Here is a 21,802-nt window from a genome sequence, read left to right as displayed (position 1 = left end):
ACGGCCGCTGAGGCTTCCCTCGGGGGCTCCGAAGGCATGGAGGGCGCACGACCCAGGAAGAAGTCGTGGAGACAGGCTGATGGCACAAGTCTGGTTTATTGCGGAAGGGGATGCAGATTTATAGGATTGGGGAGTGGTGTGGCGGGTTCTGATTGGCTAGGGCAAATGCTGTTTCCATATAAGGCAATGTTCTGGCATTGGGCTAGTGATTGGCCAGTAGAGTATGCGCTAACTCTTGATAGGCTGACACTGTTACTAAGCTGATAGGTGGTTGTAAGCTGTTGCTGGGCAAACAGCGTACAAAGAGATTAGGTTTAAGGGAGGGGGAGGGGAAGTGAGAGCTGGGCTAGGCGGGAGATAGGAAGGGGGAGAGCGGTGCCGGCTAGCCGTTAGCAGCAAAGGCCTAGTCAGGCGTGGTCACCTTGTCTAGGCCCAGTGGGCAGAGGCGGTGTCACCTCTTGCCGCACTGTTTGCCACTGAGGCAAGCCGGGTGCCCCTCCTCCCACATTCAGGGAATGCCTCATGATGAGGATATATTTGAGCAGAATCCTAAAGGAATTGAAGGAGTGGGCCATGCAGATACAAGGAAAGAAGGAAAATGGGACTAAGGAAATAGAAATTTCCCAGGATGGAAACATACTTGCAATGATTAAGAAATAGCCAGGTTTGGTGTTTGAGTTGGTGAAGGGTAAGGTAAGTTTCTACAGAAGACATTTAAACCTGGAACTTACTTAGCACTTTTTTTTTTTTATTTAAAAGGCAACATCTATATAAACTCATGTATAATTTTTGTGTGTTGATGTTTCATTTAACAACAACAACAAAAACAAACCCTGGGGATTAAGATAACAAATACAAGCACCAAAGGGGAAAAAATTAATTACACTTCATTTAAATTTAAAACTTTTTTTTTGCTTCAAAAGTCAGTATCATGAAAGTGAAAAGACAGTCCACAGCGTGAAAGAAAATATTACCAAATCATATATCTGTTAAGGATATAATATCCAGACTATAAAAAGAAGACTTAGAATTCAATGATTAAAAGACAACCCATTTTTAAAATGTACAAAGGATTCAAACTGACCTCCCTACAAAGGTATACAAATGGTCAGTAAGCATATGAAAAGATAGTCAATATCACTAGTCATTGGAGAATGCAAATAATCAAAACTGCAATAAGATACCACTTCTTATCCATTAGGATGTCTATAATAAAATAAAACATGCACATTAAGAAGTGTTGATGAGGATGTGTAGAAATCGGAACTCATACATTGCTGGTGGAAATGTGAAATGGTGGAGCTCCTTTGGAAAATAGCTTGGCAGTTCCTCAAAATGATAAGTATAGTTCCACTATGACCCAGCAATTGCACACCTACAAATATTCTCAAGAGAATTGAAAATATATCCTGAAATGCTTGTAAACAAATGTTCATAGCACCATAACTCAAAGTTAAAAGACTCCCAATGTTCAGCAACTGATGAATGGGTGAACAAAATGTGGTATATCCATGCAGTGGAATATTATTCAGACAAAAAGGAATGAAGTACTGTACATGTTACAATGTGGATGAACCTTGAAAACATACTAAAAGAAGACACAAAAAGGTCACATATTGTATGAGTGCATTTTTTTGGAAGTGTCTGTAATAGGCAAATCCATAGAAACAGAAAGTAGATTATTGGTTGCCAGGTGCTGAAGGGTCCAAGGAGTGACTTCTAATGGGTACGGTGTTTATTTTTAGATGATAAAAATGTTCTGCAATTAAATAGTGCTTCTGTTTTGTTTCATATTAGTTAAAATGAATTTTAAATTTGGGTCCAGGTAGAGGTCAGATGCAACACAAATAGAAACCAAGACCATAATTCATGAGAAAAAATTTCTTACAGGTCCCAGATAAAGAGAGGTGGACCACCAGGGCTTGACAGAAAGTATCATCTGGCATGAGGTGCACAATGAGCAGAGCAAGAGGGACCCATGGGCTTCTACCTTTATTGTGGTCCAGGGGTGGAGGTTAGTAGATTATCCATAGGAGTCAAGAATTGGTTAGTTTAAAGCAAATATGCACAAAAGAGGAAAGGGACTGGGGGTCCAAGTACAGTGGAAATGGTGAGCTTATCACTTGGGGCCAGCTGTGGGTTTTGGATGAGGCTGGGAGTGGTTGGTGTGGTGGTGGCCACAGATGTGAGTTTGGGTTCAGGGGCGGAGTTGTGACCCAGGGCTGGAAAGCTGCTTATTAACTAAGCTAAAGGTCAGCATTGAGGCAAGTGACTTAACTAAAGAAAGATAGCTGCCAAGACAGCACAGAAAAATTGCTGATAGTTAGAACAATCTATCCCTTGATGCTTTGATGTAATTTATTTGAAGAATCATGGCATTTGGGTGGCTGATAGATGTACTGCCAGGGGCATAGCATTCTTGAGCCAGAACATAAGACAATTGAGGATATTGGTTATTATAAAAATGTCAATAAACATTCAAACTAAGAGCTGGAATCTTTATGTTGCCATTCCTTCCACCTTTCAGGGGATAGCTCAGAGGAAATATCAGCAGTTTTTTATAGTCTGAAGTATTTGTTGAAAACTTTGATTATGTTGTGATAATGCCTTGATCTCTTCAGCCATCTTTTTACGTTGATTTTGATCTGCCTCAAATTATATACATGCAACAGGAGATGCTTCTTATGGCAGACTCTGCCTTTTTTTGGTCAAGATGTAGTCTAAGGCTAGGTAGATATCCAAGACAACCTGAGCTAGGGAATCTATTTGTTGTATATTCTGCCCTTAGTAGCATGTAGCAGGATGGGTGCTCAGGCAAAGGAAGTGAGGGCAAATATGGGCCTCTAAATGTTGGAAGGTAGTCCCCACTGTGTGATATTAAAGATACAGCCTTTAGTGTGCCAGTAGGGAGGCAGCAGAATGCAAGGCAATTAGGGGTTTGCTGCATGGAGACCAGGAAGAGTAGATAGTGAAAGCCTTTCCACATTCATTTGTAAGGTTTCTCTCCAGTATGAATTCTCTGATGTCCCATAAGGCTTAACTTTTGCATAAAATCCTTACCACATTCTCTACACTTACGTGTTTTTTTCTCCAGGATTTAAATTCTTATGTCTAGTGATGAGTGAGCATTAGTTAAAAGCTTTGCATATTACATTTGTAAGTATTGTTTGGTGAACCCTAGGTTTAGGGCAATGTCTAAAAGCCTTACCATATTTAATACATTTGTATGGTTTCTCTTCAGTATGAATTCTTTGATGACTTGCAATGTTAGAATTTTAACTAAAGACCTTGCCACATACCTTATATTTATATGGCTTCTCTTTTGTCTATTAGTTGTGAGCCCTGGGTAAATGTGGGATAATTTGAGGGTGTCTATAACCCCAGAAAATCATGTTCTTAAAGCTGGTCCATTCCTGTGGGTCTGAACCTATTGTGGATGGGAACTTTTGATTAGGTTACTTCCGTTAAGTGCCCTGTTGATTAAGTTACTTCAGTTAAGGGGTGGATGGGTCTTACTCCTCTTACTGGAATCCTTTACCAGTGTTCTCCCTAAGACAAATTCCTACACTGTGATTGCCAGCTCAAAGTGGATGACCATTAGTATATTTGATCAAAACCACCACACTGCCTTTGAGAGATATTGGGACACCCCCAAACACCAGAAAGACAGCTAGACCCACTTATCAGTCAGGATCTCCTGCTTTTCAATCTCAGCCTCCTGGGATATGCTGACCATTCTAATCTATTCAGTGGCTTCAAGGGACACTTTTGTATGTGGCAGGGTGGTATTGTAACATACTAATCAAAGTCTTCTCCTTTGAGAATTTTCTGTGACCAGTAGACCCCTCCATGGAAGAATCTGCCAGAAGTTGTCCCATTCCCAAAAAGTTGTCCCATTCATCACAACAGGAAAAGAGGATGAAATTTCAGACTCTAGGAATGTGTATTTCAAAAGCAAGTTTCAGGGATGAGGGAAGCAGATGTGGCTCAAGCAATTGGGCTCCCATCTACCATTTAGGAGGTCCAGGGTTCAATGCCCCGGGCCTCCTGGTGAAGGCGAGCTGGCCCATGTGGTGAGCTGGCCCATGCAGAGTGCTGGCCCGTGTGCACTGCTGCCCCACATAGGAGTGCTGACCCACACAGAGAGCTGGCACAGCAAGATGATGCAAAAAAAAAGACACAGAGGAGAGACACTAAGAGATCCATCAGATTGGGACGCTGAGGTGGCACAAAGAGAATAATCGCCTCTCTCCCACTCCAGAAGGTTCCAAGATTGGTTCCCAGAGCCACCTAACGAGAATACAAGCAGACACAGAAGAAAACACAGTGAATGGACACAGAGAGCAGACAATGGGAGGGAGAGAAGGGGGAAGAAATAAAATTAAAAAATTTTTTTTAAGTTCCAGGGGTGAAAATTACACAACTTCAGGAAGAGTCAAGATTCTTCTATAGTCTCAGGCTACATAGACAGAAAAATACAAGATATGGGGAGTAAATTAAAGGGGTCATATTTTGTGGCGATCTTGAGGAGACAGTAGACTCTGCCCACAAAACCCAGGCCAAGTACCTGAGAGACTAACATGTAGTCCCATGTAGGGCTGGGATTCAATGGATCACTCTGTACACCATCTTTACAACATTGTTGAGTAACAATTTTGGATATCCACCCCACTCCCCTGTTCTGCACACTACTGCTCAAATGTGGCAGAAGCAGATCTGCAGAATGGGCTGAGGAACTTGAATGATCAGAGAGAGCTTCCTGGGGCCCCAGAGGCAAAGGAGGAACCAGGGTCTTCCCATTTCCGGAGTAGTCTCTCAAGTATATGCAATGGGAATGGAATCTGCATGAGTCCTGGGGTCAGCACCATGGAGGTCTCAGTTCTGATATGTGTGGGCTGAGAACTGAGCACCTGCTGGAATCAAGTCTGGAAGATATCAAGGGAGAATAGGACCCCTGTGAAACAAACCTCCCCAAGCTCCTCAAAGCCAAACTGCCAACAATGTAACAGGGGCCAGATAGTAAGAGTGTTGCAGGGCTTAAGAAAGACTTTACCTTTGTCTCTGCTTAAGCATGAGCACCACTAGAGGGTGAGAGATTAAAATTAAAGAACAAAGGGATGGCAGAGGGAGTTGAAAAATATCCTTTGTGAATGCAGGAGAAACAAACTTTTGTTTTCCCGCAGACCTCTCCCACTGGTGAGAGTATTTAGGGTGCAGCTTGCTCTCTCCTCATATGAGCTTTTAGCTGTGTTAACATCCTGTTACATTTCCACCTACCTGGGCTTTTCACTATTTTCATCTTAATTTACACAGTCCACAGTTCTTCCTCTTGCTCCAAAGTGGAGATAATATTCAGCTCAGAAAGAGAGATTCCTGCTTATTAAAAATAAAAGGAATATGTTGTGTTGTGGTTTTTCTAGAATAACCTCAGCCCTTTGCTTAGCTGAGAAGAGAGGACATTACCGATGAGACTAGAAAAATATTTCACAATCTTGTCCACTGACAACCTTTTTTTTCTGTCTTTATTTTTATTTATTTATTTATGTATTTATTATTGACAACCTCCTTCTGAATGCTTAGGGAAATATTTAACTATGCAGTTATCAAGCTCTCTTCCAATAAACATTGCCTCAAAAGCATAGGGGTAAAACCAGGGAACTGGGTATTTTAAATGTTTGTCATAAGGTTTTGTGCATTCTTGAGCTCTGGAAGCAGCACTGGTCTATTGTGAAGTGGGTCAATCACTGGACGAAAATGAATGTTAATGCCTGGATGCTACATTATGAAGATTTTCATTTCTGAATCTACTTCAGTCTCGCCTATAAGAACAGGGATTTGAAACTCCATCAAGCAAGGCAAGGGCTCTGAAGAGACTCATGAAAGAAAATGTAAAGAATACACAAGGGTGCATCCTGACACCCAGGGAAGCCAAGTTCCTGTAGTTCTCCAGCATCATGTCCTGTACAAAGCTCTCTGTGCAGCGTCTATTCCCACTCCTCCTCAGAGAATTCTATGGCCACATCTGGGAATGTCACACTCCTTGGAATGAAAAAACACATTTCACCAAGTAGGTTGGATTTGGTTGAAGTAAGTGTTCCGACAGATCTAAGAATATTTGAGCAAGTTATATATCCTTAATTTTAATTATACTTTTCCATGTGATGAAAACCACTAAATCATTGTGGATTTCACATGTGTGTACAATAAAAAAAAATTCAAGGCATGGTTGTTTATATAGAAGTGTGAGATACTATGTTCTATATAATGCGGGGCATTCAATTTCTAGATTAGCTAGTGCAGGGATGGTGTCTTCAGGGATGACAAAGTCCATGGTAGTTTTAAAGAAAGGTCAGAATCTAAAAATTGTGATATGATTATAATAGCAACAACTGAAATATTTCAGACACTTTCCATGTGCTAAGCCGTACTCTAAATGCTTCACATGGACAAACTTGTATAGCAATATAACAGCCCATTAGAGAAACACCTGTTCCCACCTTCCAGAGAGATCAGACAACTGTTAACAGACACTCTTGAGAAACTTGTCTCAGACCAAAGAGCCAATAAATGGCACCACCAGTAATGGAACCCAAAGAGGTGAATTAAATCTAAAGATTCAAACATCTAAGTAAGAAATGGAGCATTAAAAGTACTTCAGCAGTAGATTTCCTACCTGAAAAAAAAACTAGAAACAAATTCAAGGCTAAAACGTGGTGAATGAAGAACATTATATATGTGCACACACACATGCAAGCACATAATGAGTTACTATTCTTATACTAGTAACCCATAAACATGATAGTGTAGAAAAAATTGAAGGCCATGAAAAATATTTAAGGGAAACGGACTTTGGCCCAGTGGTTAGGGCGTCCGTCTACCATATGGGAGGTCCGCGGTTCAAGCCCCGGACCTCCTTGACCCGTGTGGAGCTGGCCATGCGCAGTGCTGATGCGCGCAAGGAGTGCCCTGCCACACAGGGGTGTCCCCCGCGTAGGGGAGCCCCACGCGCAAGGAGTGCACCCCGTAAGGAGAGCCGCCCAGCGCGAAGGAGGGAGCAGCCTGCCCAGGAATGGCGCCGCCCACACTTCCCGTGCCGCTGAGGACAACAGAAGCGGACAAAGAAACAAGACGCAGCAAAAAGACACAGAAAACAGACAACCGGGGGAGGGGAATTAAATAAATAAAAATAAATCTTAAAAAAAAAAAAAGAAAAAATATTTAAGATGTATTTTCAACTGCTAAAAATATAAAATTTATTTATGAGATGTGTCATAAAATCCATGGGCTCCCGCATACATGGGCACACATTTAAATGAACTGAAATGAGTAGCTGTCTCTCAATGAAATGTATTTTAGAATGAATTTTCATTATCATTTTTTCCCATGTGCATTTCAGCATTTTTGGCACAATGAAAATATAGAAATTATACTTGATTTAAATTAGTTTCTTATATTTATTCTCTATTAGGCTAATAAAAACATACATAAATGAAAAATACACATAGAAAACTTGGACCATAATCTCAATTAAATTCAAGTACACAAAAATATAAATGCAAGAGAGTGTTGCTGTGGGGGGAGTGGTGGGGTGGGAGTGGTGGGGTTGAATGGGACCTCATATTTTTTGAATGTAATATTTTTTAAAAATGAATAAAAAAAAACAAAAATATAAATGCAATATTATCTATTTAGATATTTAACCATTTATTCAAGCTATATTGAATTTCACTAATAAAATGATTCAAGATTAGAAAATGTATTAATGGTATACATTAATTTAATAAATTAAAATAGAAAAATATTTATTATAGCAGTTGACCCTTGAAAAAATTATTGAACATTAAAAATCATACTGAATAGGAAATTTTTTTAATTATGCAAGAAAACCTCACCAAACATCATTATCAGTGGTAAACACTGGAAGCATTTCCACTATGGGTTTATAAACTGTTGTAAATTTGCAGAGTAGAATAGCACAATAAAATATTCACTGAGTAATTTTTTCTAAACTTACCTAACAATATAGAAAGGCATTTGTATAAGACACACCAATTCTTGTCACAGAACTGACAACAGTACTTCCCATAAAGACACTGAGTGACAGAGGGGGCTGTGACAGGGAAGGAGATGTTTTACTTCATTCTCTGTAAGCTGCATCTCGGTTTGGAGTTTTATCCACAAAAAAATTATACATGTCATGTGATGTTTAAAATATAATATTTAACAATTGGAAATCACAATTTGGCTCCAGCCTCTCTGATAACAAAGATAAAGTTCTCTGGTCCAATGAATTCACTGAATTATAACTATTTTTACCTAAACACCTTCTGCATGAGAGTCCCTGTGTGAACAGCACTGTCTCCTTGGGATGGAAGTACTGGCAACGATTTAAAGAACCTCCTACTGTTAAGACATTTAGGCTAAATCCACACTTTCCAACCCTCTATCATTGATTTCTGTTTCTGAACTTTCCATTCCATGTCACATCAATACCTTGCAATCAAAAACATGCTGGTTCACTTATTTAGCTTAGAAGGCATTACGAAATCAGGCAGAGGGGAGCAGGTGTAGCTCAGTTGGTTGAGCACCTGGTCCCCATGTACAGTGTCCCAGGTTCAATCCCTGGTACCTCCTAAAAAAAAAAAAATCAGGCAGAGCAAGTTTTCCCTTAATAGTCGTCTTTTCCAGAATTTTCCAAGTGTTTGTGCATATAAATACATAACTTCTATGTGTAGTTTCTTTAATCCTGTCTACAGAGAGCTGGCAGTGATCCAGATGTGGTCCCTAAACATTCCCTGCTGCCAATCTTCACTGACATCTTGGGGTCCACTCCCATCTCCAATCCATGGTGGGTGGGAAACCATTTCCAAGACAACCCCTGAATGGAGTCTTTTCATAAGTTCCATGTGAATGGGTTACAGTGAGATGGAATCTGCATAGACTGCAGGATGGCCCTGGGTGAGCATGAACAAATATGTTAGGCAAGATACTTCAGAGAGAGAGATTACCAAGTCCTAAATATGACATTGCAGAAAGGAGAGTTATCAGTGGAGAATATGACTTTTATCTGGGAAAGAGCCATCCCTTACTCTTTCTTTCCTCTTCCTCTTCCTCTCAGCTTGTCTTAGTCTGCCAAAGGGGGCTGATGCAAAGTACCGGCAATCTGTTGGCTTTTATAAAGGGTATTTATTTGTGGTAGAAACTTAAAATCAACAAGGCCATAAGGTGTAAGTTACTTCCCTCACCAAAGTCTGTTGCCACATGTTGGAGCAAGATGACTGCTGGTCTCTGCAAGGGTTCAGCCTTCCTCTTCCTTCTAAGGCTGCATGGTCCCAGCTTCTTCCATTCTCAGCTGTAGCCTGAGATAAGGCTTGTCTCTATTCCTGGGGCTCATCTCTTTCTGGGTTCAGCTGCTCTGGTCTCTTCACAACATCAGCTGTAGACTGTCAGGCTCATCTATGTTCCCACAGCTGCAGGATCCTGTCTAATGAGCTGTCTCTCTTCCTCTGTGTTAGCCTTCTCCATGCGTTTACTTCTGTGCAAGAGCCTGTTTTATTCCCACCAAGAGACACAGACTCAACCCTGCATGCCCTAATGATGAAGTCAAATAAAAGCCCTAATCTTGATTTAATTAAGTAAAACTGAAACCTCTGAATCTAATACATTCTAATACACCCAGAGGAACAGTTCAGTTCACAAACATAATCCAATATCTATTTTTTGAATTCATAAACAATATCAAACTGCTACACAGCTTTTCAGGTAAGATCACTCTGCATGAGTAAAACATCCTATTTAATGCATATAACCATAGGAAGGACCTCCACATGGGGAAAAGATGGCCACCTGCTGCCCAGTGCAAAAGGATGGATTCAGAGGCAATAGACTCCTACATGGAGACCAACAGTGAATTTCCCACACTTTCTTCAGAACACCCTTTAGGTCACAGTTGCGGCCTTGATCCCAAACCCTATGCAGAGCGGAGACCTCTTTTCCTCTCCCTGGGCCCAGTCTCAGCCCTCTAGGTGTACAATGCTGGGTACAAATTAGAATCACCCGGGGTGCTTTCAATAATTTTTTAGGCACCCACCCTAACTGTGTGAATAGGAAACTCTGGGGAGAGGGCACAAGAGCTGTATTTGCCAGTACGTCAGCAATCCAATGTAAAGTGAGGTTTGAGCACAACTCAGAGGGGGCAAGTCCAGTACATCTTCCACTTTGTGGCTCTGCTCCTTCCTGGGACCTTGTGACCTGTATCTGGTCACTGGAAGAAGAAGGAGCAGAGAGAAACTTTGCAGAGCTGGCATTACAGACCAGGGGTGGAGTGAAGGTATAGCTGGAATATTAAATGGGAGGGTCCAAGAAGGCTCCCCTGAGGTGAAATCAGAACCAAGAACTGAGGAAGGAAGGGTGTTTGCCAGGTGCACCTGAGGGCCAGAGAGGGCTGGTCAGAGAGGACCAGCCAGAGGGACACCCATGTGAAGGCCACAAGGCACCTGTCTCCCTGGGCACAGGCAAAGCAGGGGCCTGTGTGGCTGGAGCAGAGTGAGAGAGGAGGAGTCAAGAAGGAGATGAGGTCAGAGTATCAGGGAAGCTTTTGGTCTGCAAACATTTTTCTCCCAATTTAAGTACACATACAGTGTTTATTTTATCCTAAGTTAAAATACAAATAATGTGGTATCTTGTACATTTCAGAAACATGCCAGAGCATTCACCTAAGCCTCAGGAAGTTTGGGCCCACCCTTAACTAAAATGTGGAGGACTGCAGCAGGATCACATTTAGGGGAGTTCAGGGGGACCTTCAGGAAGATGGCAGACTAGAAAGACACAGGACTCCCTTCCCCAACCAGAAAAATAGCTAGAGGACAGACTGAAACAGACTAGAAACAGATCTTTTAGGGTTTAGGACACCAGGCAAAGGCTGGATAGCACTCAGAGGAGAAAGGGACAGAGGACGGAAATCGTGATGACAGAACTATGAGTTGAAACCAGTGGCTGCTGCTTCCAGCACCATCCTCCGCACTAAAGACACTTCAGAATTCGCAGGCCTTTGGGCCTGCAACTGCAGACAAAGGGGACTCCAGGATCTACCACCCCAGAAAAGGGGAGAGAAAGGGATACAGCCTAAGGCTGACTCAGTTTTTGGCTCACATATTTGGTCTGCTGTGTCCCAGGAGCGCTTCCAGGCCAGGTGGGGTGGCATCATTGTTTGTCTTGGGCGCCAGCAAGGGGCTAAAGAAATATGACCACTCCAGTCTCCTTTTCTACTAACTGGGACTGATTGTTAAGGACTCAGAGGGGAATGGGAATATTTCCTAGCCAGGAAAAGGGAGGGGGCTGCCAGAGAAGGGTGGAGAACTGTCTCAGAGAAAGTTTGAATTACAAGGCTCATAGCATCCAAGCAGGAAGACATATCACATTGATCTGGTCTGTGTTGCAACAAATACAACTGACCAGGCATTGAACTGAGGGCTGCCAAAGAGCACCATCTTCTGGCAGACCAAGAAATTGCATACTAGAGAACTAAAAATAAGTAGGAGAGGCTTTTTCCAGTCTCTGTAGCCTCCTTCCACAAAGCCCTAGGAGGTGAGTCTATAACCAATTATTGGGTCCAGTGCCCTGTCCTGAGCAACCAGCAGGAAAATCATAACAATCCAGGTTGAGCCAAGAATCAAAGAGCAGTGGTAACACATAGCCTCCTGCCACTAAATCCCTTCTAAAGAGAAAGAAATTAAGCATCTGAATAAATTATGTCCTAATCAGATGCCTAGACATTAGCAAAATTATGAGAAGACATGGCCCAAGGAAAGGAATATATTAAAGCCCAGAACAGATGCAAAATTGGAGAGAACTAATCAGCAAAATGCACACAAATTCCCAAAATCAAATTAATGAGTTGAAAAAAATAAATAAAGAGATAAATGACATCAAGAAGACATTGAGCAAGTGCAAAGAATTTGAAATCCTGAATAGATAAGTAACAGAATTCATGGGAATAAAGGGCACAATAGGGGAGATCAAAAACACAGTAGAGGCATATAACAGCAGACTTGAAATGATGGAAGAAAGAATAAATGATACTGAAGAAAGAACAGCTAAAATTGAAGAGAAAAAAAATGGGAAAAATTGAGCAGGGGCTCAGAGAGTTGAATGACAACACAAAACACAACAACATACATGTCATGGGAGTTTCAGAAGGAGAAGAGAAGGGAAAAGGAACTGAAAGTATTTGAGGAAAGAATAGCTGAAAATTTCCCAACTCTCATGAAAGAAATGAATTTACATGTCCAAGAAGCACACCATACCCCAATCAGAATAAATCCAAATAAACCTACTCCAAGACACATACTACTCAGAATGTCAAATGTCAAAGATAAAATGCTCAGAGCAGCAAAGGAGAAGCATATAAAGGACATCCAGTAATACTTAGCACAGATTTCTCTTCAGAAACCATGGAGGTGAGAAGACAGTGGTATGACACAATTAGGATACTGAAAAACTACCAGATGAGAATTCTTTATCCAGCAAAATTGTCCTTCAAATATGAAGGTAAGTATAAAATATTCACAAACAGAAACTAAGAGAGTTTGCAAAAAAGAACCCACTTTTGCAGGAAATTTTAAAAGAAGCCTTAGAACCTAAAAGAAAAAGACAGGCTTGGAGGAGAGTACAGAAGAAAGAATAGCAGAAAAGATAACCAAAAGAGGAAAAAAGGCAAATAAAAATATGATATGACATATGAAAAACAAAGAATAAAATGGTGGAAGTAAGTAGTGCATTTACAGTAATATCATTGAATATGAATGGATTAAACTCCCCAATCAAAAGATACAGGCTGACAGAATGGATTAAAAAAAAAAAAAAAAAACTGAGCCATCCATATGCTGCTTACAAGAAGCTTACCTTAGACCCAGGGATGCAAAACAGCTGAAAGTGAAAGGTTGGAAGAAGATATACCATGAGAACAGTAACCACATTTAGGGAGTTCAGGTCATCTTGGAAACTTGAAGGTAGAGATCATGCTAGGATGTTGGGAAGGTAGAGATCAGCCAGGATGTTGGGAAGTCAGCTGGACACAAGAGTCTGGATTAAAGGGGAGAGATCTGATCTGGAGAGGTGATACTGGGAGATGTCAAGGTATTCAAATACAAGGGAAGTATCACTGGAATGGTGGATGTAAAAGCATGACTGGATGGTGTTCAAGTGTGAATTGAAGGCAAGAATCAAAGTATAAACAAATTTTTAATTTATTTTGCTCTAAAATGGAGCATATAAAAGGGGCACTTACTAGAGAAGAGAGAGAATGTAGTTGATAAAGGACTTTGCACAGATCCTTTCTGGATAACTGCATTTCCAATCCTGACTTGCAGTGACATGGCTAACTGGATCCATGTTCAGTTAAACCCTTACATGGAACCCAATTCTCTGGGAACTTGCTTACCAGAAGTTTGGAATTTTTCAAACCCTCAGTTTCTTATTTCTTTGTGACCAGGAATTCAGTGTTCAGCTTATCCCTTTCCTCTCACATTTTATTATAAGTTGCAAGGAGAAACCAGGCTGCACTTTCCACACTTAGCTTGGAAATCTCCTTAGGTAAATATTCAAGCTCATCACTTTCAAATTCTGCCTTCCATCTGACATCAGAATTTTGCCAAGGATTTCTGCCACTTTGAAACTAGGATCACCTTTCCTCCAGTTTCCAATAACATATTCATCATTTCTGTTTAAGGTCTCATCAGAAATACCTTTAGTGTCCACATTTCTACCAACAGTCTCTTCAAAGCAATCTAGGCCTTTTCTATTAAGTGTCTCACAATTCTTCCGGCCTCTATTCATTACCCAATTCCAAAGCCATTCCCACATTTTTGGTATTTGCAATAGCAGCACCTCACTTCTGCTACCAAAGCTGTGTTAGGGTTCTCTACAGAAATAGAACTGACAGGAGATATCTGTACATATTGTGAGATTTTTAGTAAGAATTGTCTCACATGATAGTGAGGATAGGCAAGTAGAAATCCATAGAGCAGGCCATAAGCTGGGAATTTCTATGAAGGTTTTCAATGAATTCCCCATTAGAACCTGGCTGGCTGAAATAGAGATGGAAACTCTCTTTTGACTGCTGAAATCATCACTTCTCCTTTCAAAGCCTTCAACTGATTGGATGAGACTTCTCTCATTGTTGAAGGTAATCTCCTTAGTTGATTGTAGATGTAATCAGCTATAGATCCAATCAACTTATAATATTAATGATTTAAGTACATAAAATATCTTCACAGTAATAGGCCAGTGTTTGTTTGCCCAAACAACTGGGCAGCACAAACTGGCCAAGAAGATACATGAACTTAACCATCACAGTTATCAGTTATACACTCTACCATTTCCCCTTTTAATCACATTCAGATATATATATTTCAGTGGTGTTAATTACATTTACAAGTTGCACTACCATCACCACCATCCATTAATAAAATGCTCCCGTTGTTCCAAGCAGGAACCCGGTACATTTTAAGCTTTAACTTCCCATTCTCCAGCCCCATCCCATACCCTGGTAACCTACATTCAAGATTCTGACTCTATGAGTTTGTTTATTCTAATTATTCCAAATCAGTGAGATTATATAATATGTGTCCTTCTGTGTCTGGCTGATTTCACTCAACATGATGTCCTGAAGGTTCACCCATGCTGTTGCATGTATCAGGACTTCATTCCTTTCTACGGCCAAATGATATTCCATTGTAAGTATGTACCAAATTTTATTTATCCATCCACCAGTCATCTCAGTTTTGAAGGCTAGAATTCCAAAATCAAGGCATTTGTAAGGCCATGCTTTCCCCTGGAGTCAGTAGTGTTCTGGTGCTAGCTTGCTGCAGTCCTTTGGGTCCTTGGCTTGCATCTCTACCTCTATCACATGGTCTTTCCTCAGGTTTTTCTTTGCCTTCTACTCCTCCTTTCTGCTCAGTGACTGCATCTGAATTTCCTTTTAAGGCCTCCAGTAATATGGATTAAGACCCACATAGATTCAATTTAGCTTTGACTAATCATAACATCTTCAAAGGATCCTATTTACAAGTGGGTTCACACCTACACAAATGTTGATTAAGACTCAGAATATGTCTTTTGTTGAGGTACATAATTCAGGCTACCAGAAGGACTCTACGTTGAGCCTGCCTTCCTGACTTCTTGCCAGACAGAGTGATTCCCATTTATTAATTGTGGGCATGTTCATGATACAGCTACACAACACATCAGGACTGCAGAGTCCCAAAGTGGACAAGAAGTTGGGAGTGGAATGAATGAGATCAGAGGGGAAAAAAATGCAAAGAGGAAAGAATGGCCAGGCTGGTGTGAAGGACTGAGAATATCATCCTTATCATCCTTTCACACATACAACCTGACTTGGGTCCCACTCATTCATCCCAGCAGATGAGTGCATGGAGCTTGTCTTAAGCACAAAAACAAATTCTGATGGGCATCATCACCCATTTTGGAAAAGTCAACTGCTACTTGCCCTCTGGCCATGCTAGATGACATTATGCAGGACCCTGTACTTTGTTCAGTTTGTTTATTGGAGCTGTGGGGACAATTTTCCAGAATATTCTGCCATTTTAGCACCAAAGAGACTGGTCTTCCATTTAGTGAGTCACTGCCTTGCCCTCTTCAGCAACGTCTAGATCTCAGCCCTAGAGTAGTGCCTGATTGTTTTATCTATTTCTCTACTCTGAGAGTCCTCTTGACTTCTTTCTTGTCAGTTCTCTTTTTGCCAACCCATTAGTTAATAATTTTTTAAATTTATTTTGTTATTAGAGAAGTTGTAGGTTTACAGAAAAATGATGCAGATAATATAGAGTTCCCATATACTGTCCCACTCAATCACATAATTTTCCTTATTATTAAATGTCAGTTAATAAATTTTATTTTAAAATTTATTTTTGTGTTTTTTCTATTGTGCTTGGACAAGAGTAATAGATAATCATGTGTCTTTCTAACTGGATGTTTTGTTCAAATTAGAATATACACACATACAAACATATCAAATGCATCTCATACATACATATTTACATATCTATACCTACGTGTATACATACATTTTCAGAGTATTTTAAACATAATCAAACATATACTTTTATTTATAAATACCGCCATACATATCTCCAAGGAATAACATTTAAAATATAACCATAAAAGTTTCATACCCCAAATTTTTAGATCCATACATTACATCTGGTTCGTATGTCTCTTATGACTCCTTTAATATATTATGGTTCTTCAATCTTCATCATAGCAATTATTTGGTATAATATGTGTTCTGCTTTGTTCTGAGTTGCCCATATCAGCTTTTGGCTATTTGCTCATGTTACCAAGTAACACAGCTCCATCCCTCATGTTCATGTAAGCTGGTAATTCTATTTAGAGGGTTCTTTAAATTAATATTCTCTTTATAGTTTTTTAGAAAAGATTATTTCACCCCCTGCCCTGGTTGTCTGTTCTCTGTGTCTATTTGCTGCGTCTTCTTCTTTGTCCACTTCTGTTGTCAGCGGCATGGGAATCTGTGTGTTTCTTTTTGTTGCATCATCTTGTTGAGTCAGCTCTCCCTGTGTGTGGTGCCATTCCTGGGCAGGCTGCACTTTCTTTCACACTGGGTGGCTCTCCTTACAGGGTGCACTCCTTGTGCTTGGGGCTCCCCTATGCAGGGACACCCCTGCATGGCAGGGCACTCCTTGTGCACATCAATACTGCTCATGGGCCAGCTCCACATGGGTGAAGGAGGCCCGGGGTTTGAACCTTGGACCTCCCATGTGGTAGACGGATGCCCTAACCACTGGGCCAAGTCCGCTTCCCCAGAATGCTTTTATAATTTCCATTATTTTTAAATGTTGCAATGGAGGAGTTTAAAATCTGATAATCTATTAAAACCTGGGGCCTTTAAAAATTTGAAGATATAAAAGTTTCCATAAGTGTGTCATTTTAAACCTAACAAATTGAAATATCCTTGGAATCAGCTAGGTAGAGAAGTGTGAGAAGAGTTTACTAAATGTTACAGCCTTCGTGATTATCAATCAAGATCATAAGAGGGAAAGATAGTGATTCTGTAGCAAGTGGCCCTGGATGGAGTGGGTTATATATCAGACACTGCAAGACACTGAAGGCCAGTTTTATGTTTTTACTTTAAATCTTGAGAGGAAAGGTAATCAGTTGAGTGGTGGAGTAGTATATTTAAAACACTTCAGGTAAAAATGGGCAGAATGGCCTAGTTGGGTGAAGTGTGCCTATGAAGCAGTTTAGAAGGTTTAAATAAGAATTCAAGTCAGAGCTGATGAATTTGAAAGTCAGAGAAACCCAAAGAGATGGACACAGACCTTGGTTTACACAGACATCTTATGGGCTCATAATGTATCTTACATAGGTCCACGAGGAATCACTTTAGTTGATTTGGAGAATTACCACACACACGTTATCGGGAGGAGAATAGTTGGTGAAGAAGGTGGGTTGAGGTCCCCCACATCAGGTGAGATGGGGCTAAAGAAAAACTAAAGGATGAGTTCAGATATCTGGAACCCCTTGACTCCTGGCTCTATAATCTGAATCAACTCAAAGCAGGTTTGAGTGAAGTAAGCAGAGCTCAACTCAGACCTGGGAACCCAGGGGTGGGGGTGGGGCAGGGCTGGTCCTCTCCTTACCTTTCCTGTATGAGCCTTAGGGTTGTCTCTGTTCTCTTGCCCAAGAGAAATTTATCTTCCAAAGTTTAGATCCACTGAGGTTCAAGCATCTAATTACTTTAAAAAGTAAATTTTCAATAAAATATCAGTAGAAAAATCTCCAAACCCTTAAAAACTAGAAACACTGGTATTATTTTTGGGAAAACCAGAATGGCACCCTCTGCTGGAATCTTTTTTTTTTTAATTTCTGCAGTACTGGTTGTGGTCCAGTAGGGCCAAATCCAGCAAGCACCACCTTCAGAATTTCCACAGGAAACAGAAAAGGAGATAATAACTCACATTGTTATAGACCAGCGATATTGACCAGACTCAGACTTTGAATATAGTTCCAATTGAGAGCTTTATTAGCCACGCAGCGACTGTCTCATTCCTCTGCAGAGGAGAGAGCAGCCCCAAGTCTCAGGGAAGGGGTGGTTTTACAGCTTTTAGGAAGGGGGGCGTCTACTAATAAACGAGCAAGCAAGCAGGCACAGAAGCGGAAGATAACCTATCTATGTTAGCTGAAGATAACCTATCTATGTTTTTTCTCTTTTTGAAAGGCTTCTTCTTGTAAGCAGTCCCATATTATTTATTGGCACTCTCCTTACAGGCCATCCTGTTATTTATTGGCACTCTCCTTACAGACCGTCTTAAGTTATTTATTGGCACTCTCTTTATAGACTGTCTTAAGTCATTTATCTATTCGAAGGCACTTGCAATTCCCACCTCCCAATGTAGTTCTATTCCTATTTTCCCAATGTGGCCTTACCCTTACAACATTTCCAAATTAAAACTTACTAAGGGTGTAGGTTTGAAAATCTAGTTTTCCTATTTAATTTTACTGTTCATATAAAAGAACAGAAAATCCTCTCAAATGTCTCTGGAAATATTACGATATTAGTTTTTCATTGGCTCAAAGCAAATTCAAATATCTCTGAAAGAGTACATGTTCTACATTATCTGCACTTGACACAGAATATTCAGAAACAGAAAAGGGAAACAGACTAAAATATCTAATCTCTAGGCGGCTCTGCAGCACCTTTCTCAGCTATGAACAGCACTACCGGCTGCTCCTTCTCCTGGTCATGGCCTTCACCTTAGCAGCCTTCTGCTATATTCTGGCGCTGCTGTTCACCACCGTGCTTGTCTTTTTCGCCTTCTGGCACCTTACAGCATTTGATGAACTGAAGACTCATTACAAGAATCCTATAGGCCATTGTAATATCCTGAACTCTCTGGTTCCTACAGAGGAAGGACCTCATCCTTGCTTTCTTTGGTGTCATATCTTTCTTTGTGTAGCAGGATGGCTCACTATGTCCCTCTTGGCATATATTTGGAGGTATATGAGTAGACCAATGAAGTGGGCAACGCCTCTAGGACCCTACAACCATCATGAACACAGATATTCCAGCATAGTGTTAGAAAGAAGGATAGTGCAAATTAACTTATCTCCTAGCATTTTTCACACTACCTGTATGGCATGATCTATGTTTTGGTGAGCTCCTAGAACAACACATAGACTAATTCATCCAGTTAAATGCATGGAAAAGCCACCAAATGAAGGGATTCCATCCAGCAAGATCCTTTCCCCAAGAGTAGTCTATGGGATCTCATTAATTACTTTAAAAATGACTCCTTATTTTTTAAATGTTTCCATGTTTTTTGCTTGAAGAAAGACTTTTTTCATATTTATACCCAATTAAATAATTTAAATTAATATAAAATGATTAACTGGTATTAACACTCCTTAAGGAATAGCTATAATCCTCTGAATGACTGCATTAATTACTGACTGCCCTTAGTCCATCAAGAGCTTTTGTTTTTAGGAACTTAGATGGTTCATTTTGGTTTTATTGATATGCCACCTACTTATAAATTAGTCAAAGATATCAGGTGCTTTTGATGAACTGGAAATGTATATGTGACCTATGGGAAACATAAGTTTCCTCATCTATCATATGATATATTTATATGGTTATATTTACAAAACTAAGAGTGGGATTTTTTCCCCATTGACTTGGGTATTATTCCTGTACATTGCATAAAGGAGAGATTTCCCATATTTCCATCAGAATAATATACTTGCTTTAATTCTTAAGCATAAGTCAATATGATATACAAATATATACTAATTACTTGTGAAAAATGCATTTAAAGCTCTTTTATATGTGGTTTTATTTGTAAGATATAAGTTATTAAGAAATTGGGTATTATACATACTCTCCTTGTTTTTTTTTTTAAGTTTTATTTATTTAATTCCCCCCACCCCTCCCCCCGGGGACTGTTCTCTGTGTCTTGTTTTTTTGTCCGCTTCTGTTGTCGTCAGCGGCCAGGAAGTGTGGGCGGCGCCATTCCTCAGCAGGCTGCTCCCTCCTTTGGGCTGGGCGGCTCTCCCTATGGGTGCACTCCTTGCATGTGGGGCTCCCCTACGCGGGGGACACCCCTGTGTGGCAGGGCACTCCTTGCGAGCATCAGCTCTGCGCATGGGCCAGCTCCACATGGGTCAAGGAGGCCTGGGGCTTGAACCACGGACCTCCCATGTGGTAGACTAACGCCCTAACCACTGGGCCAAAGTCAGTTTCCCTATACATACTCTTCTAATCCGGTGGTAAAACTATTAAGAATTTGCAAGTACCTTAGATTTTCAAAACTGAATGAGAGAGAACATTGTACAACTGTGCTGCTATTCCTTTAGTGCAATTTTTAAAATGTTTCTAATCTCTTTAATTTTCACAATAAAATACTCTTCCAAATAACTGAGAAAAAAAGATAAATTTAAAATTATTAAATACATTTAGTAATTAAGCAAAATACGGTATGCCAACCATATGTCCCAAGGTATTTGAATTCACTTCAAGAGTGTGGACTAGAAAAACATATAAAATGCAAAGAAATAAAAATGAATTTATATCTACACAAACAAGTTTTTCTTGTTTCTTTTAACGCAACTTCCCAGCTCCCCACCCTACCAGCTCAGATCATGGCCCAATGAAGTTCTCTTAATGAACCCTGGGATACTCTGCCCCAGGGGAGAATGGGGGATAGAAAATGAGGGAGAGACAAAACTGTACATTCTGTACCTGCAGAGCTTCGCATTCACACCCTGGTTTCCATCACCTGTGCAGACAACTCCAACTCTTGCTCCTTTGGATCAGAACTTCTGATGGCCTAGAAAGACCTCAGGCATTCCGCCATCCAGCCACAGCCAAGGTCCCAGGGCCCAGACCGCGACTTTTCTCCCGACTTCCTCGCACTGAATGTACTAGGGAAGAGTGTGAACTGCAGGGTAAACTATTATCTGTGGTGCAGCAGTGCTCTAGAATGTGTTCATGAGTGTGAAGAGTGTGCCACAATGATGGAGGAGGTTGTTGGTGTGGGAGGAGTGGGGGGAGGTATATGGGAACCTCTTATATTTTTTAATGTAACATTTTTGTGTGATGTATATATCTTCAAAAAAATACAATTTACAAAACTGATGGGGTGGTGAGTGGGGTATGTGGGAACCTCTTATGTTTTCTTTGTTTTTATGTTTTTTAATATAACGTTCTTTGTGATCTATTCACTTTAATTTTAAAAGTGTTTAAACAAAAAAAAAAAGAGGCAGAGAATCAAGTTTTGCTGGGCGGAAGGACAGACAGAGCCGAAAATTTCTCCGCCAAAGGGAAGGGAGGCCTGGCCGGGTCCCCAAGCCCTTGCTCCCCGCGAGGCCCCGCCCACTTCGATACACATCCCGCCCCCCACCCCAATCGCCCCGCAGCGCATGCGCAGACGCCCGCAAACGGAAGCGGAAGGAGCGGGCATGCTGGTGCCTGCGCGGGAGTGTCCCACTCTGGTTCCAACCTGCGTTTTGCAGCCCCTCGGGACCCGTCCTACACACTCGGAGTCCGGGGATCGTCCCGGACGTTAAAGTCCCCGCACCCGGTGAGTCCCGGCGCCGCCGTGATACGTTCCGAGGCCGGTCGCTCCCCTGGGGGTCCCGAGCTCCGTGTCGGTTTCCCCTTAGACTCGCTCTGAGGCGGCCCCGACCCCGGCCTTTACGCCTTCGGCCGTGTGGACGCCGCCTGCTGCGGGGTTTTCCTGCTTAAACTTCACTGACCGCCACCACC

General features: G+C 41.1%; 1 protein-coding gene across 4 annotated transcripts in view; it reads left to right on the top strand.

The window, feature by feature from the left end:
- LOC101423139 (zinc finger protein 677-like) overlaps window positions 1–21,802 on the top strand; it is a 78,547-nt gene that overhangs the window by 24,221 nt on the left and 32,524 nt on the right. Inside the window, exon 1 of one of the 4 annotated variants that reach the window (XM_071209423.1) lies at window positions 21,508–21,617. The exons of the other annotated variants lie outside the window; for them this stretch is intronic. The gene's annotated coding sequence lies outside the window, so the exon portion shown is untranslated. Of the gene's footprint in view, window positions 1–21,507; window positions 21,618–21,802 lie in introns of those variants that run through there. 4 annotated transcript variants of the gene reach the window in all.

The sequence above is a fragment of the Dasypus novemcinctus genome, chromosome 18 (genome assembly GCF_030445035.2).
Source record: "Dasypus novemcinctus isolate mDasNov1 chromosome 18, mDasNov1.1.hap2, whole genome shotgun sequence".
Lineage (NCBI taxonomy): Eukaryota > Metazoa > Chordata > Mammalia > Cingulata > Dasypodidae > Dasypus > Dasypus novemcinctus.
This window is presented reverse-complemented; position numbering and strand designations above follow the sequence as displayed.